This window comes from Phascolarctos cinereus, unplaced genomic scaffold (genome assembly GCF_003287225.1).
Source record: "Phascolarctos cinereus isolate Bilbo 61053 unplaced genomic scaffold, phaCin_HiC Scaffold_4;HRSCAF=312, whole genome shotgun sequence".
Taxonomy (NCBI): Eukaryota; Metazoa; Chordata; class Mammalia; order Diprotodontia; family Phascolarctidae; genus Phascolarctos; species Phascolarctos cinereus.
Genome location: NW_027555847.1, coordinates 646,727,973 through 646,745,803, shown reverse-complemented (window position 1 = coordinate 646,745,803; position 17,831 = coordinate 646,727,973). Strand labels below are relative to the sequence as shown.

Below are 17,831 nucleotides of genomic sequence, written 5' to 3'. Positions count from 1 at the left end.
GCCTGTCACAGACTTTCTTTCTAGCTTCTACTACCTGACAAAGCTTCCTTCCTTTAAGAGCCTTTAAGAGCCCAGGACCATCTCCGTGCCACTATAAGGCTTAGGAGGAAGACTTTAATGGAATCTGAAAAGGGAAAAGACAAGGAGTCACATGGGGATACAAAAATGCTTCACTGTCTCAATGTTCAGATGATTGAATGAATGACTGAGTGGTTTCAGGAAATCTGCTTATTCAACTCAGCAAAACATTTTCTGAACACCTATTATGTACAAAGCATTAGGTGAAAATAATAAAAATCTGTCATTTCCTCAGATATCAGAAGTATTCTATCGACCATGAAACCAATCTCTAATATGTAAACAGCACTTGGCCCAGTGCCTGGCACATAACAGGTACAGTACAAATACTTATTCCCTTCCTCTTCCCTTCCCTTATTCCATTCTCTCCATGTTGCTTTTAATCCAACTAATACACAACTTGGACCACGGCTGGACCCCGCTCAAACACTGTCGATGACACCCAACAGACGATCACTGTTCAAATAAAACCTGCCTGCTTGGGTTTTGAGGCCACTTGGAACTGAGGGACACAACTTCCTCCTCCTCCTTTCCTACAGGAAAATTTCCTGTTCCAGCCAGACGACACCAATAACAATAATAGCTAATACTGACATAGTGCTTTAAGGTTTGCAAAGTGTTTTTACACATATTATCTTATTTTATCCTTATAACAAGGCTGGAAGGGAGGTGTCACTAGTATCTCCATTTTAAAATGAAGAAGCTAAGGCTGATAGAGGTTAAGTGATTTGCTCAGGATCACATGGCTAGGAAGTATCTAAGGCAGAATTTAAACTCAGGTCTTCCTGACTCAAGGTCTAATGCTCTATCCCCTGTACCACCTAGATGCCTCAACTGACCAATCTCCTCACTGAGTCTGAGTTCACCAAGCTTGTTCTCAAATCCCTGTTTTCTGTTATGCCCTCTCCCATTACTTTGTGTCTCCAGATCCTGTCCCTACTTCAAGGACTGCTCAAGTCCTAACTTCACCAGACAGTCTTCCTTGGCTAAAATCATAGAATCTCCAAGTCAAAAAAGGACCTTAATAATTTACATCTGACTCCTCCCCAAAGCACAAATTCTTTGTATGATGGCCTGGATAAGGGGTCATGCTAGCCCTTGCTTCAACACCTCCAGGGAAGGGGAACTCACTACATTCAAAGGTATCACATTTTTGGACAACTATTTTTAACAGAATCAATCAACAAGCATTTACATTATGCACTTAAAGAAGGTTCTTTCTCATAATGAGCCAAAATCAATTTCCCTGTAACTTCTCCCCATTGGTTCTAGTTTGGCCATCTGGGACCACACAAAACAAATCTCCTTCATGAGTTTAATGACAGCCCTTCAGATATCTCAAGATGGCAATCATGTTCCACCCCCCCACACAAGCTTTCTCTCTGTTCTACATAGATTCTCCCTTCTCTGAATTCCTAAAGCACTTAAGACTCTTGGAAGGCCTTACTGGAGAAGAGTGAAGGAGGATATACAAGGAATTTGAAGAGTATGAGCCAAAAAGGAATAGAGATAAAGAGCAATGGTCAGATGAAGTACAGAGTGTACGATAAAGTTAATCAGAGTTTGGTCCTTGAGTGCCAAGCTTAGAACCTTAGAACACAGAACATCAAATGTCAGCATTGGTAGTTTACTCAGTAGCCAACAGGGAGCCATAAAACAGTTCTGAGAAGAAGAAGAGTACTGTCATATTTATGAATAAGAAACATTAATCTGGCAACACGTAAAAGATGGATTAGAGGAAGGAAAGACTAGAAGCTGGAAGACTTCCAAGGATCAATGAAGTTGGAGGTAGAAAGACCTTTAAAGATCATCTGATCCAACCTCCTCCTCATCTTACAGAAAAGGAAACTGAGTCCCAAGATGGTTGATTAAGTGTCTTGCCCAAAGTCACAAATGTAACATGTTGTTTGTCCTAAAATCACTTTCAACGTCTGACACTTCATGTTTGATATTCCAATGTCCTTTCAATTTCTGTGTTCTAATGTTCCTTCCAGCTCAGACATTTTGTGTATCTCAGAAGGGTACTAATATGCTTAGAACACTCTCTGGGGGCAAAAAATCTCTGTGTTGAACCCAGGCCCTTGGACTGTAAAAACCAGCCCTTTTTTCACTTGTACTACCTGGCCTACCAGAATTAAGGAAAGAATAGGTTTAGGGGAAAATACTTACAGCTCAGTTTTGGACATTGTGAGTTTGAATTTTCAAAGGATCATCCAGTTGAAGTCCTAAATGAATTCAGAGCAAAGATTCTTAACCTGGGGTCCACGAATTTGTTGTTTTTTTTAAATTTTGATAACAGTATTTCAATATAATTATTTCCTTTTTGTAATCCATTTTATTTTATATATTTAAAACATTATTCTGATAAAGGTCTATAGACAGATTCATTGGACTGCCAAAAGGGTCCTCAACACACACAAAAAAAGTTAAGAACCCCTGATTTAGAGGCTCAGTTCCAAAGTTTTCTCTTCCACAGGACTGGGTACAGGGCAGCTACTGAGAAACATGATGACAGGAGAATGATATGATTTGGGGTACCATGACCCAAAAGTTCAAGTTTTCAGGGCACTGTCACTCCAGAGGTAGTCCTTCCCCAGGGAGGGACCTGATCATGTTGAAGAAAATCAGTCTTGGCCCAGGCCAGAGAGGCTGTGTCTAAAATAGCCTCATCTCCCTTCAAGACCAATTTGCCTCCAATGAGGGCCAGCACGTAGTCCTTCCCAAAGCAGCCAATGGTGCCAAGCCAGAACAGCAGAAAGGCAAAGCTATTTTTGTATACCCTGGCACTAAGAGGTCTGAAATAAGGGGCCTTGAGATTTCCAAGATCTCTCCTTCCTCCCATACCAGTCACCCCAACTAGTTCTTGTAGGCTACAAAACTGGAAATTCAATCAAAGCTCAGATGTCTGACTCTGCTCATTTAGAAGGCAACAAAGGTGAATGGGAAGAACACCAGACCTTTTAATGTGGAGATCTAAGATCCAGTCTCATTTCTGCCACTGATGTGTGACCTTAAGTAACTCACCCTCAGTTTCCTTTTCTATGAAAGAATCCAATGAAAATACTCTGAAAACGATAATAGCCTAATGAAATCTTATGGATCTGCTATTATTTAGAATTTCTAGGAATCTAAGACACTGAGCAATATTATTCCTGGGTCACTGAAAAATAATTTAATTAATAAGTAATATAAACTAGAGGCAAAAGGGAGAGACAATGCAAGTTTAGCTTATTTGAGGGAATCTTTTTTTTTCCCTTTCAATCAACAAACACCAAGCACTTGCTATGCCCAGAACATTGAGTCCAGCAACTGGTGGCAGTTAATTATGTTTTGACAAGTAATAAAAATAACTTTGCTTTTAGTTCAGGTGAACTCAGAATGACTCTTCTCCTATCAGTCTAAATTATTAAGCCTACATTGTTTAGCCAGAAGCTCAGAGATTCTTTCTTTTTTTTCCCCAGAGAATCTTCTAGGCATATTAGTACCCTTCTGAGACACACAAAATGCCAGAGCTGGAAGGAACCTTAGAACACAAAAACTAAAATGTCAGTGATGGCTACCATTAGACACAAAAGGGGAGTGGGGGGAGAGACAGACAGAGAGAGAGAGAGAGAGAGAGAGAGAAAATGTCAGTGCTAGAAGGAACCTTAAAACAAAGAAGAAAGAATGTAAGAGATAGAAGGAACCTTAGAACACAGAAGCTGAACGGACACTGGAATATCAAACATGAAATGTCAGAGGTTGAAAGCGATCTTAGGACAAAGAACATGGAATGTCAAGAACTCAAAAGAACCTTACTGCACAGAACATGAGAGCTAGCAGGAACCTTAGAACATAACATTTTAGAACCTGAAAGGACCTTAGAATATCAAACATAGAATAGTTAAAGCTGGAAGTAGCTTTAGATTTTGAATCCAACCCTCTCATTATATAAAGAACTTTTGCCCAGGAAGGATGAAGAGTGACTTGCCCAAAGTCATGGAACAAGTCAGTGGCACAGCTTAGAACTAGAACATATGTCTCCTGACTAAAGTTCCCAGGCCCCTTCTCCTATACCAGATGACAGAGCATTGGACTTGGCAGTGAAAAAGATCTGGGTTGGAATCCTGCCTCACAAGCTTACTAAATAACCATGTGACCCTGAGGAAATCATATATCTTTCTGGGCCTCAGTTTCCTGATTGATAAAATGGGAGAATTGGACCTGATGATTTCTGAGGTCCCTTCCATCACTAAACCTATCAGCTACGAAAAGGCATAATAACATAATTCCTCCATAAAATATTCCCTGATAGTTCCACCCCGCATAGCTTTCTTAACTTCTTTCATGTCCTAATGCTTACAGCCCATATCATGAAGTCTGACAAAGGGATTCTTAACTTGGGATCTGAGCACTTGGGCTATTTTTTAATAATCTGATAATCAAATTTTGACAATAATCATAACTGGTGCCCCCTGTAACTCTATGTATTTTGTTTTATGAATTTAAAAACACAATCCTGAGAAAGGGTCCACAGGCTTCATCAGACCACCAAAGAGGTCCATAACACAAAAAAAGGTTAAGAACCCCAGTCTGTCATTTGGTTCTTTACTATCTTACTTCTCTCTCATTATCCCCTGCACATAAGTTTGGCCCTCACAAGCACACCTGGAAAGCCTTGAATGAAGAACCCAGTTCCCTCTTTCTCCTTCTCTCCCATAGGCTAACCTATGTGGGTTCACTGATCAAGAGCTAAAAAAGGAGTAATCTCCATTCAACATCAAAGAAGGGAGTAGACAAAAACATACATGAAAACCCTCTGCTCTGCAGCTTCCACCAGAGTGAGGGAGCCTGAATTTTAGTTTCAGCTCTGTCACTAACTAACTATGTATAAGTCACTTCTGCCTCCTCAAGCCTCAGTTTTCTCACCTGTAAAAAGAAAAATATGGACTAGATGGTCTCAATGGTTCCTTTAAGCTCTGACACTCTGTTCTGAGGCCCCTTCTAGCTCTAAGTGTCTTTATGAAGATGGCTATTTGGATAGTATGCCCTCACCTCCTGCCAGGCCATGATCAGCCCTCTCTCCACTTCCCCCTGGTACTTTCTCAGACGGCTGGAGAATGTCTCAGGGGCTTGGGACAGGAAGGCAAAACCACAGTTTTCCTAACTCGTCCCAGAGCCAGACAGACACAGGAAGCGGATCCCTGACCTAGAGGAGGGGGTGAGAGGGAAGAGAGCTTATGAAAGTCCCCGGAGATGGGTAGGAATTACCCACAGCCTTCGCCTCTGCCAGGGGCCAGGGTCAAGGGCAAAGGATTCCAGTCCTCCCCAGCTGGGACTGTTTCCCTCCTTCCTGGGAACTCTCTCTGATGATCAGAGCCAGTGGGCAGCCTACGTGCCTCTCTCAGTCCTCTCAGGGGACTGCCGTGGAAGGAGAAGAAGGGGCCCCAGGGTAGTCCTGGGCTTTATTGCCACTGACATTTCCAAGGGCTTCTAAAAACACAGGATTGAGTTTGCACTCCCACGAAAAACACATGCACATTTATACAGCCAAGTACACATATAGAAAGGCACAAAAATGTACCAATACACATACCCACGTACCTAGCTAGAGTGATGTGCATATACAGGCAGATACATCTGCCCACATTTGATGCACAGACATATGTACATAAACATAGAAGACACAAACATATACATATGTGCAACAAACACAGTAAATGTGTTCATAGGTCAATATTGCTCAAGTTGAAATCTTCTCTGCAAGAATGCAGGAGATGGAGTGTCATGTGTGAGAAGACCAGTCCAGCTAGACTTGAAAGGCCATGAGGGGAAGCAATGCATAAGAAGGCTGGAAATGTAGGTTGTGAAAAAGTTCCAAATGTCCAACAAAGGAGCTTCTAAATGATCCGAGAGGGAACAGAGGGCTCCTATAGTATAGTGGGCAGGAAAGTGACAGTATCACACCTGAATTTCCAGAACATTCTTTTCGTAACTGGGGGGGATGAAGGCCTGGAGAAGGAAGAAACCTGATAGAAGGAGATCAATTAGAAGGTTACTGCAATAATGCTGGTGAGGTGAGAAGGATTTAAAGTAGGGGGGCGGCTAGGTGAGCAAAGATAAGGACAGAGATGAGCATTACTTTGAAGGAATCTCTGACAAGGCTTGGCCACCGACTGAATACATCAGGGGAGGGAGAGCGAGGAGGTGAAGCCCCAGAATGGATAAACCTCAATGTCTTGAAGGATGGTGATGTCCCCTTGACAGAATCAAGGAAGTTCAGAAGAAGGGTGGGCTCGAGAAGAAAGATAATGAGTTTAGTTTTGAACATAATGAGTTTGAGATCAACAGGGTATCCAATTGTAAATTTTCAATAGGCAGCTTGGTGACCCAGGAATGGAGCTCAGGAGGGTGACTAGGGCAGCAAGGTGTCATAGACACAGAAATGATAGGCGGTAAGGATGGATCCAAGGAAGAAGGTGGAAAAGGAAGAAAAAGGAGTCTGGGGCAGAGCCATGGGGAACACACATAGCTAAGAGGAAGGGAATAGATGTTAATACAGCAAGGAAGACTGAGCAGAAGACAATTAGTCCAAGAACCAAGAAAGATGTTGATTTTATAAAAGTGCTTTGTTCAGTCATTTCTGATTCTTCATGACCCCATTTAGGATTTTCTTTGGCAGAGATACTGGAACGGTTTGCCATTTCCTTCTCCAGCTCATTTTCAAGATGAGGAAACTGTGACTTGCTCAGGGTCACATAGCTAATAAGTGTCTGAGGCCAGTTCTGAACTCATGACAAGGAGTCTTCCTGACCCCAGGCCCCGCACTTTATCCAATGCACCACCTAGCTGATCACTTTACAAGACTTAAAGTGCTATAGGAATATTTGTTATTCTTATAATGTGTGCACGTGGGAATATTCCACACGCACATACATGCATACACAGGACTGAACAGCTGACTGCATATAGACATGTGCAGGTGTGTGCACACAACACAGAGAATCATAGACCTAGAGCCGGAAGGGACCTTAGAGATCATCTACTCCTATCACTAGGGCCAGGCAAGTTAAGTGTCTTGACCAGAGTCACAGATAATAGATAACAAATAACAACAGTCACAGAGAAAGAGTCGGAATTTGAACCCATGTACTATCTCCAAATTTAACACACCCCCAGTGTGGCAGGTATATATATAGAAAAAGACAGTGGTTCATCCCTCCGCCATCCCAGGTAAAATTACTCCCCATCATTTGATGGCTAGGGCTGGTGGCACAGTAGATAGAGTGTTGGGCCTGGAGTCAGGAAGACTCATCTTCCTGAGTTCAAAACTGGCCTCAGACATTTACTAGCTGTGTGACCCTGGGCAAGTCACTTAACCCTGTTTGCCTCAGTTTCCTCTTCTGGAAAATGAATTGGAGAAGGAAATGGCAAATCACTTCAGTATCTTTGCCAAGAAAATCCCAAATGGAGTCATGAAGAGTCATGCATGACTGAAAAACAATTGAACAACATTTGATAGGGCTAGAGTAGGAGGTGGAGTTTGGGGGGAAGGGAAGAAGGGAGAGAAAAGGACTTTAACCAGTTGGATTATCTGGTAACTACCTGGATTACCCACATTGCTGAGGGTTGAGCTTTCAAGGCTCTCTTCATTGTGTTTGTTCTATAGCTGTTCTATATCTCTCTCTGTCTTTGTCTCTGTCTTGGTGTCTCCCTTTCTGTCTCTTTGTCTCTGTCTCCCACCCACCCATTATAGCTGCTCCTCCAAGTACCAAGTGTGAAATGGGAACTGGAGATGTCAGGGGCCCCTTCCAACTCTGATTCCATTCTTTTGACTATGATTCAGAGATTCCTATGATTCTATGATTATAATCTGATACCATTAAATTCTGAGACTCTGTTTCTAAGATTCCACGAAGTTTCCCCAAACCATCTACAGTCTCATTCCTTGGAGCACAAACCACACCCAGAATATCCAGGAGGCAAGAGTTGTTCATATTTATGTTTACAAAGGCAGTAGCTGCCTTCACTAGCAGAATCATGTAGAGAGACTGGAGGAGAAAAAAAAAGAAAACTCAAGGTCGGAGGTGGGGTCATTAAGGAATCACAGCCCCGCCTCAAAGGTAAATGCAACATGACATACATATTCACACACTCTGAAAGATTCATGACTACAATGATAGCCAATTCCTGCTCATGAATCTGCCATGGCTATCCAATGCCTAAAGAATAAGGTCCTCAAGGCTTACCACAATCTAGCCCCCAACCCACCTTTTTAGATTTATTCCTTCCAAAATGTTTGCTGGGGGAAAAGTGGCTGAAAGGGCTGACCTGACATCCCCAGACCATGTCCTATGCAATTTACACACTGAATCATGCCCTTCCCTGGGTCTAGAAGACCCTCCCCCTTCTATCTTCACCCATTCAAATCATCCTAAGATCTACTTCAAAGGAATTGTGTTTATGAAGTCTCCCTTGATATCCTGGCTCAGGTGAATTGGCTCTATGCCCTTCAATCACCCATTATGACATACTAACTGGCATTATACTGATCTGTGCCCGTTAGACTATCAACTCCATGAGGGCAAGGATGATTTAATATTATGTTCCCCAGTCCCAAACTCAAAGTAGGTGCTCTGGAAATGAAGGAGAAGGGGAAGGAGGGAGGAAGACAGAGTGTGATTAGTGTGAGAGAAGGAAGGAAATATGCATTTATTAAGTACCTAATATATGCCAAGCACTGTGCTAAGTGCTTTACAAATATTATCTCAATTGATCTTCACAACAACACTGGGAGAAAAGTGCTGTTATTGTCCCCATTTTACAGACGAAGAAACCAAGCTGAACAAAGTTCAAGTGACTTGCCCAATGTCACACAGCTAGTAAGTGTCTAAGGTCACATCTGAACTCAGGGCTTCCAAACTCCGAGCCCAGCGCTCTATCCATTGCATCACCTAGCTGCCTTGGCACCGTCCCTCTGAGATTACCTCCCATTTACTGTATATATATATATATTGTATATATCTTGGATGCATTTGGTGGTTTGTGTATTTTCTCTCCTATTAGAATGCCAGTCCCTCGAGGGGAGGAAAGGTCCCCATACTTAGCACAAGGGCTGGCACATAGCAAGCACCTAACAAACACTTGTTGCCTGCCTATGTGACCTTCGCGAAGTCATTGTCCAATCAGGGCCTTTCTTAGTCTCTTCATGTATAAAATGAAAGGGTTGAATTAGATGAGGTCCAGAGGTCTCTGGTGGCTGCAGATCTAAGATCCTGGGATCTTCTTCCTCACATTTAATAGTTAATTTAAGCTCTATTAATAATAAGGCCACAAGCTTTACAGCTTAAAGGGATCTTACCCAGTCACTCTGGCCCAGTGCACTCATTTTATAGATGATCAAACTCAGCTTCAGAAACCTGTCATAAGTAAATTAACCAAGGTCACACCAGCAGCAAATTGGAAATGCAGGATTCCAGCCTAGCCCTTCAGAATCTAAAGTCTGCATTCCTTCCACCACAGGAAGCTGCCTTTCTGTGTTATTCCACAGTAACTTGCAACTAATGTATCCTACAACCAGATACTGATTAAAGACAGTGAAGATCTTAGAAATGAATTCAAAATTATACCTTTCTCCCTCTCATATTACTTAACAATGCCTTGATATAAAAGCCTGATGTAAGGCAAAAAGTGCTGTCCTGGGCACTATGCCACTGAATTGACGCACAGCCATGGATGAGCAAGTCTCTTCTCTCTCTGGGCTCCAGCCTCCTCCACGGTGAAGTGACGGTTGGGCCAGATGGGTCTCTAAGGTTCCCCCTTCCAGCTCTGACAGTCTATGTTCCAAGATCCCCTTTAGCTCTGACATTCTGTGTATACAGATGTGAAGCCTGCCACATCCAAACCTCCCAGGCCACCCAGGACTGGCGTTAAGTTCACACCAGTCATGCTCTGTCTGGACAGCCTTGTTTCAGTTCAATAGGTATCTCCCCAAATAAGAGCAATGGTATGGAAACAGGAGGACAATAAAGAGAAGATGAGCTCCCCTCTGCACGTACCTCAGCGGGGAACCCTGGCCCCTGCAGGGATAACGCAGCCTGTTGGCCTCAGCCTCCACATCCCCAATTCTCCACCGTGCCCAGTCAGCACTTGGTGTCTTCCTCCTCTGGCCTGTGGCTTTCAGACTTGGCCCATGTTGTGGATCTAAGAGAGAGGAGAAAGCGATAAAGCAGAGCTCAAGCTGGTTGGCTGGGACCCACAGGGGTAATACCAAGGACAGAGGACTAGTGCTGCTGACACAACCACCCCAGGACAAGGGGGATACTGGGTGTCTTCCAGAGGATGGTATTGTCCCAGTTGCAGTAGAGAGTCCTCCCTATACACCTCCTCCACCACACGGGTGGCTGGGATGGACTGGGGAGTTGAGGGGAAGGCCTGTGTGGGAGGAGAAAAATGCTGATTCACAAATAGGATTTCTGGTTCTCCTAGAAAGAAGGGTGGAGAGGAGAGGGGACAAGGAGACGCTGGAAGAAGGGCCAAGATGAGGTTTCCCAAAGCCAAGGGGGTTTCTGATGCCAAATCCCTGGCTTAGAATGCCTGCCCACAGAATTATAGAATCAAAATGCTGGGAGAGACTTCAGGAGTCATCAAGCCCAATCGACACCTGACAGGAAACAGTCTGGGTACCAGACTTGATACACCTGGTCCTCCCTCCCGCCCTGCCTAGTGAGGCAAGTTCACAACTCCTCTCCTTCACAAAAAGACAATGAGAAGACTTGAGACTATGCCATAGAAGAAATGGCTGAAGAAACAAGGGATGTTTAGCCTAGGATATAAACTCCTCAGTGACAAGGAATTTCCCCAGTACTGAGTAGGACTTCTTGGCACACAGTAGGTACTCCAGAAATGCTTGCGGACTGAGTGATTGACAGAGAAGAGAAAGTCCATGGGATGTATGATAGCTATCTTTATGCAAGGGTTGCCATGTGGAAGAGGGCCATCCGCCATGATCTCCTTCTTCTTCCTCACTCCACATCTCAAAAGCCTCTTCATTTATCCTCTTGTTCTGCTTAGCCCCAGAGAGTAGGAGAGGAGGGAGCAATGGTGGGTAATATAAGAAAGACTTTGTTCAGATCACCGAAAGAAGAAATTCCCAACAATTAGAGTTATTAGAAAGCAGAATGGGCTACCTTGGGATCACAGATTTTGAGGCAGAAGGAACCTTGGGTCTAACTGCTTCATTCTACAGATGAGGTAACTGAGATACAGAGATGTTAAGTGACTTGCCCAGGGTCACAGAGCTAGCTAGTGTCTGAGGCAGGATTAGAACACAAGTGTTCCTGACTTCAAGTTCGGGTATTCTAGCCACTGTACCACACTGACTCACACAGAAAGGGAGAGAAAAGTGAGCTTACTCCACAGAGGTCTTCAAGTAGAGACCAGAGGGCCTCCGGTCGAGGATGCTGTACAGAGAATTTCCACTTCACATAGAGGTAGCACCGGATGATCTCAGCTTTGAGATTCTGTGAGTCTGTTCATTCTTCCAGACCACCTTAACCTGTATTCATCTTTCCCTCCCTGATTATCCAAAGCACAGACTAGTTAGTCTGTATCAGACACTTTAAACACTTGATTCTCTACAGTCTTGTATTGCTGTCTAATTGGAACTCGAGTGTCAGGGTTGGAAGGAAAGGGAACTAGGTGTGAATCAAGAAGACCTGAGTTTGAATCCTGCCTCAGACACTTACTGTCTGACCCTGAACAATTTACTTCCTCATCTGTAAAACCGGGATAATAATTGCCTCACTGAGTTGTATTGAGGATAAAGATGTGTGTGTGTGTGTGTGTGTGTATGTGTATAGTCTCATAAAAGCTAAAGTGCTGCATCAATGCTAGCTAATATTACTAAGTAGATGGGGAGAAAATGAAGAGGAAAGGAAGAAATCATTAAAGAAAGCAAGCTCCCAGAGGAGACTAGAAGGAAGAGATTCAAGAGCATGAGCGAAAGAGTCAGCCTTGGCAAGGAACAGACCCACCTCTGCAGCAAGAAAGGAAAGCCAAGGAAAGAACAGAGGATAAATGAAGAAGGCTTTTGTGATGTGGAGTGGGAGAGAAGAGGGAGCTCGTGATGGATGGCCTCTATTTTCTCAGTAAAGTAGGAAGCAAGCTCATCTGCTGAAAGAGAAGGGCAGTGGGGGTGTAGGAGGCATTGGGAGAATGAAGGTTTGAAACACTTGCTGTGGGAAGTGTGAGTAAGAGACCACTGGTGAAGAATAAAAGGATTTCATCACAGCAGTGAGGACCCAATGGAGATCAGGTAGCAAACATTTTGAGTGGAACTATCTGGAATGGTTGTGGGCTTTCTCCTGGAATATTCAGCAGCAGCATGTGTGGGTATAACAAAGGCAGATAGTAGGAGCAAGTTACACATGTGACTGAAGACAGGATTAGGAAGCAAAGGATTCAAGGATCTCTGATAAGAGATGATCAAACCATTCAAAACTATGAAAGGAAGGAAGAGAGAACAGAGCTGGGGCAATGAACTGGGAGAGCAAGGAAAGGGAGTGGCAATGGAGGCCATCAGGAGAACAAAGTGTGGCTTTAAGAAGAATAAGGCAGAAGGAAAGACTGAAAGGTTTGAGAGAAGACTTTCAAAGATGTGGATCATGGAGAGTGAAAAGTTATGGGCAATGGGCAGACCATGGGGATATCTATCCATGCATGTAGCTGAGGTAAAGGGAAGAATAAAGCATGGGAGTTAAGGAAGCTGATGAACTGGGAAGCCACAGTGTCCAAGAGAATGTTGACATGTACACTGAAGTGTCCAAGTCTGAGGGTCAGGATTAAAAAAGACAGAAGACTGAGTCAGGTACTGAGCTCCTTAAGAAAAGAAGCAGCATGACCTAGAGATAGGTATGTGATAGTGACAGGGAGTAGGACTGGGTGAGAAAGACAGATCAAAAAAACTTCCACGGAGAAGGGGCTGCTAGATAATGGTGGCAAAGGGACACTCAGAGAAGTGAGAATGAGGAATCAGGAATAGCTCTCCCTCTTGTCCCAGTGCTTGGGTAGGGAAGGGATAAGAGAAGAGCACTCAGTACTAGGTGGCCAGGAATGTAATGTTATCAAGGGAGAGCCTGGTTCCCAACAAGACATGAAAACAGAAAGAGTGTAAAGTGAAGAAATCTAGGATTGTTCACAGATCAAGGATTCTAGAGAGCAGACAATGAAAGACTGTGGAGAAGGATAGAGATGAGAGGATAAGTAGAAGGAGGAGAGGATTTTTCAAGCAGATTCAACTGATATAGATGCTGAAGCAAGAGGATGAAAGGGGAGCAAAAGCTGAGAATTGGTCTTTCATAGTCAAGTCAATAAGTCAATAAGCTTTTAGTAAGTATTTACTATGAGCCAAAGACTGGGGGCCCAAAAAGGAGTATAAATGGTCCCTGTTCTCATGGAGCTCACAGACTAATAGGAGAAACAACATGCAAATAAAAATGTACAAACAAGATATACATGCAGGATAAATTGGAAATAATCACAGAGGAGGGTAGTAGCATGAAGGAGGCCCAGCAAAAGCTTCTTGAAGAGGATGGGATTCTGGCTGAGACCTGAAGCAATTGAGGAGGTGGAGACAAGGAGAGAATGCATTCCAGGCACAATGGACAGCCAATGAAAATGCACAGTCAGAAAAAAAAATAATAATAAATTGGGTACCCCACCCCCCCACCCCTGCCAAAAAAAGAAAGAAAATGCACAGTCAGAAGATGGAGTGTCTTGTGTATGGAACATCAAGGAGATCAGAGTCACTGAATTGTAGAGTATTGGAGAGGAGTAAGGTGTAAGAAGACTGGAAAAGCAGGAGGGATCCAAGTTATGAAGGGCTTTAAAAGCCAAACAAAAGATTTTATATTTGATCCTAGAGGTTATAAAAAGAGGCCCCAAAATTTACTGAGTAAAGAGAGAGACATGGTCAGACCTGCAAATTAGTAAGATCCCTTTGGCAGCTGAGCAGAGGAACGGAGCATGAGTAGTTAATCAGGGGTACCCACCATCGAAGGACCTGTGATGACAGCACTGAGCCCACAGATGTGGGCCCTCACTGTCTATAACTTCTGATGCCTGAGACAGAATAAGGTAGTGATTAGAGTCCGAAGAGACTGAGGTGGTTTAAAGGATCCTCCAGGAAAGGCACTCTACTCATTGCCCCAATGCATAGAGACTGACACTTAAGAGGCTTGAAATCTCATAATTCGTGGAGCACAAGGATCTAAGAAGTTACACAGGGCTTCTCAAGGCTTGTCAAATTCTGGTGACTTACGTGGATGTCAGTAATTGTTCCATAAAGAGCTAGAAAACGCTGCTACAGATCATAAAGTCTAGGGCAAGGAGGTAATGTTCTTAGGAGAACAAGGGATGTTTACATCTCTGCTTCCCAGATCTGCTGAAAAGAAATGCAGATTTGGGAAATCAAACAGTTGGGGCATCTGACCCCTGAAAGGCAGCTTAAAACATAGAAACAAACAACACCCTCCTGATACCTAACAAGGGTTTGTAAGAATATATTTGCATGGAGTCTTATAAATCACACAAACGAAAAGAACCATAAACTGAAAAGGAAGAAACTGGGAGAAAACTGCCTATAAATATATCCAGAAAGCTGATTAACCCAAGAAGTAGCTATAATATCAAAGAAGATTAGCCACAGAAACATCCAGAAATTCACAGCACACAAAATACAAGAAAGGAGCAGGCAATAAAATCCTTTACTTCAGATGGCTATAAACTAACACACAAAATATCAGTAAAACAGAGGATTCACTAGACCTCCTATGGCAAGGAGGCAAATACCACTTCACCACCCTCATTGAGGTGGGAGAGGTAGAGAAGAAGAATATCTGTGAACTATCATCGAGTGAGCTTAATTTCTATCTCTGTCACAATTCTTGAAAATAATAATAAAGGAATAGTTAGTGAAAGTCTAGAAAAGAGAACAGTGATCCCAGACTGGCTTCTTTAAGAACAGGTCAAGCTAGACTTACTTTATTTTCTTTTTTGACAGGATTACTAGGCTAGTGGACATAAGAAATGCTACAAATAAGGTTCACTCAAATTTTAGCAAAGCGGTTGATAAAATCTCATGCTATTTTTGTGGGGAAAGGTGGAGAACTTTAGGGCATAGGTTAGTCAGTAAGGAATTTTCGAAACTGGTTAAATGGGCAGACCCAAAGAGTAGTCATTAATGGCTCCACGTCAACTTGGAAGGAAGTTTCCAGTGGAATGTCCCTAGGATCTGTGCTTGGTCTCATCGGGTTTACAGTTGTTTGTTTTTTTTTTTTTAAATCAATAGCTTGTACAATGCCATCAATGGCATGTTTATAAAATTTGCAGGTGACATAAAGCTGAGAAGGGTAGCTAGCACTTGAATGGCAGATTTAGGATTCAAAAAGAATCTGACAGACTAGAACATCAGGATAGTCCAAAAAATCAACTTCAGAATTAAAAAATGAAAAAGGTATCACTAGAAAGAAGTCTGAAGAAGTTAAATCAACAATCATTTATTAAGTACCTACTATGTGCCTGCTCTAGATACAGTCACTACACTAGGCCCGGAGGATATAAGGACATAGAATGAAACAAGGCCTACTCACAAGGAGGATCTGGAGAAGTTAGGGGCCTCAATATGTCAGCAGATGACACTGACAGTCCAAAATAATGTGACCTTAGGCTGGATTAAGAGCCAGAGTGTCCAGTACTAGGGAGGTGATAGTCCCACTCTCTTCTTATTTGGTCAGACCTCACATGGAGAATTATGTTCAATATGATGTCATGTTTTATAAAGGGCATTGATAAGATTGAGAGATTAAAGGTGATCATGAGGGTGAAGGTCACAAGATCATAAGGAAGATTTACTGGTGCAATTGTCTTAGAATCAGGAAGGCCTGAGTTCAAATCCAGCCTCAGACACTTATTAGCTATGTGATTCTGGGCAAGTTACTTCACCTGTTTGCCTCATTTGTTAGATGGGGATAATAGCATCAATTACTCACACAGTTATTGAGTACCGATGAGATAACAAATGTACACCATTCAGTAAACCTTAAATAACCTTTATAAATCTTATGCAAATGCAAGCTATTTATCATGCCATAAATTATGACATAAGAGGATCACCATTAACACTACTGCCATGATGAGTCCTTCTCCTTTTCTTCCTTCTCCTCTTCTTCCTCCTCCTATTCCTCCTCCTACCATGAGCTTTGACAAGTCACTTTCCCTCCCTCTGGGCCTGTTTCCTTACCCATAAAATGATAGGCTTCAACAGAACAAATATAAACAAATGAAATTTGACGGGAATAAATGTAAAGTCCCACACAGGATCAGAACCCACAAAGTTCAAAAATTCAACTGCCCAAGTATGTAATGGGAGAGATATAGCTAGACAACAATCTGTGGAGGAAACAGCTGAGATTTAATATAGTAAAAACTCAGTGTGACACAGATGGCCCCCAAATCCAATGGGACCTGAGGCTGCACCAAGAGATTCACAGCATCTGGACAAATGTGACAGTCCCACCCACACAGACAGTATTTTGTTCAGTTCTGAGAGTTACATTTTTTTAAAAACTTGACAAGATGGAGCATCTCTAGGAGGATGACTAGGATGGCTAAGAACACACAAGAAGATCTGCTGAAGGATTAGGGATATTTATCCTGGGGAAGAGAAAACTTAGGGGAAAGGCCATGATAACATTTTTTAAGTACCTGAAGGGCTGACATAATTAAGGTGGATCAGATTTGTTCTGTTTGGTCCCAGAAGGAAAAACCAGGACCAATGAAAAAGTAGTACAGAGTCAGAGTGAGGCTGCATCTGAGAATAAATGTCCTAACAGGTACAGTGCTTGACCCACAGTAAACCCTTCATATATGCTTGCTGACTAATGATTAGAACTGTCCAAAAGTTCAACAGGGTATCTCAGGAAGGGGAGCGGAGGGCAGAGGGAGGGAAGGAGGGAGGGAAAAGGAGAGGGAGAGGGAGGGAAAAGGAGAGGGAGAGAGAGGCTTTTCTTTCCTGAAGGTTTTAAAATTGAGGCTGAATATGTCTACTTCTTCAGACTATGGTAAGAAGGAGTTCCTGTTCAGGTATGGACCTTCTATAGGTGGATGACCTACTGGTCCCTTCCAATCTGAGATTCTATGATTCACCTCTTCCTTTTGAAGGGATCTCTCCCTCTTAAATTCTCAGGATACTTTATCTAGCCACTTCCTTTACACTTATTTCATTCTGCCTCACAACACATTTATCTGTGCACATTTATATGCGTGGGCACGCGCGCACACACACACACACTATCCACATTATTAAACTATAATGAAAACAACTCTGTAAAGCAAGGAGTGTCTTATCCTATTTTACAAATGAGAAAACTGAGGCTTGAAGAGGAGAAGTGACTTGCCTGAGAATTACTCTGAGCACAAGGACTTGGAGCTAGGTCTCCTGACTTCATATCTGGTTCTCTTTCTACTATACCATGATGTTTCTCTGTCATCACCTCCTTAAGTGCAGGACATCAGATATCAGCTTTTCATTTTTGTATCCCAGCACCAAGTGTCTGGCCTCATTGTTAAGCATGTGGGAGGTGCCTGTAGATCTGGAGCTGGAAAGGCCCATAAAGGCCATCAATCAATTATTCAATCAACAAGCATTGATTATAAGCTTACTATGTGTCAGGCAATGGGATAAAGGGAGACAGTTTAGAGAAAAGAGCAAAAAC

General features: G+C 42.8%; 1 protein-coding gene across 1 annotated transcript in view; it reads right to left on the bottom strand.

The window, feature by feature from the left end:
- Positions 1–17,831, bottom strand: part of PTP4A3 (protein tyrosine phosphatase 4A3) — a 197,250-nt gene that overhangs the window by 126,268 nt on the left and 53,151 nt on the right. Inside the window, exon 2 of the mRNA XM_020994927.2 lies at positions 10,116–10,260. The gene's annotated coding sequence lies outside the window, so the exon portion shown is untranslated. The remainder of the gene's footprint in view (positions 1–10,115; positions 10,261–17,831) is intronic.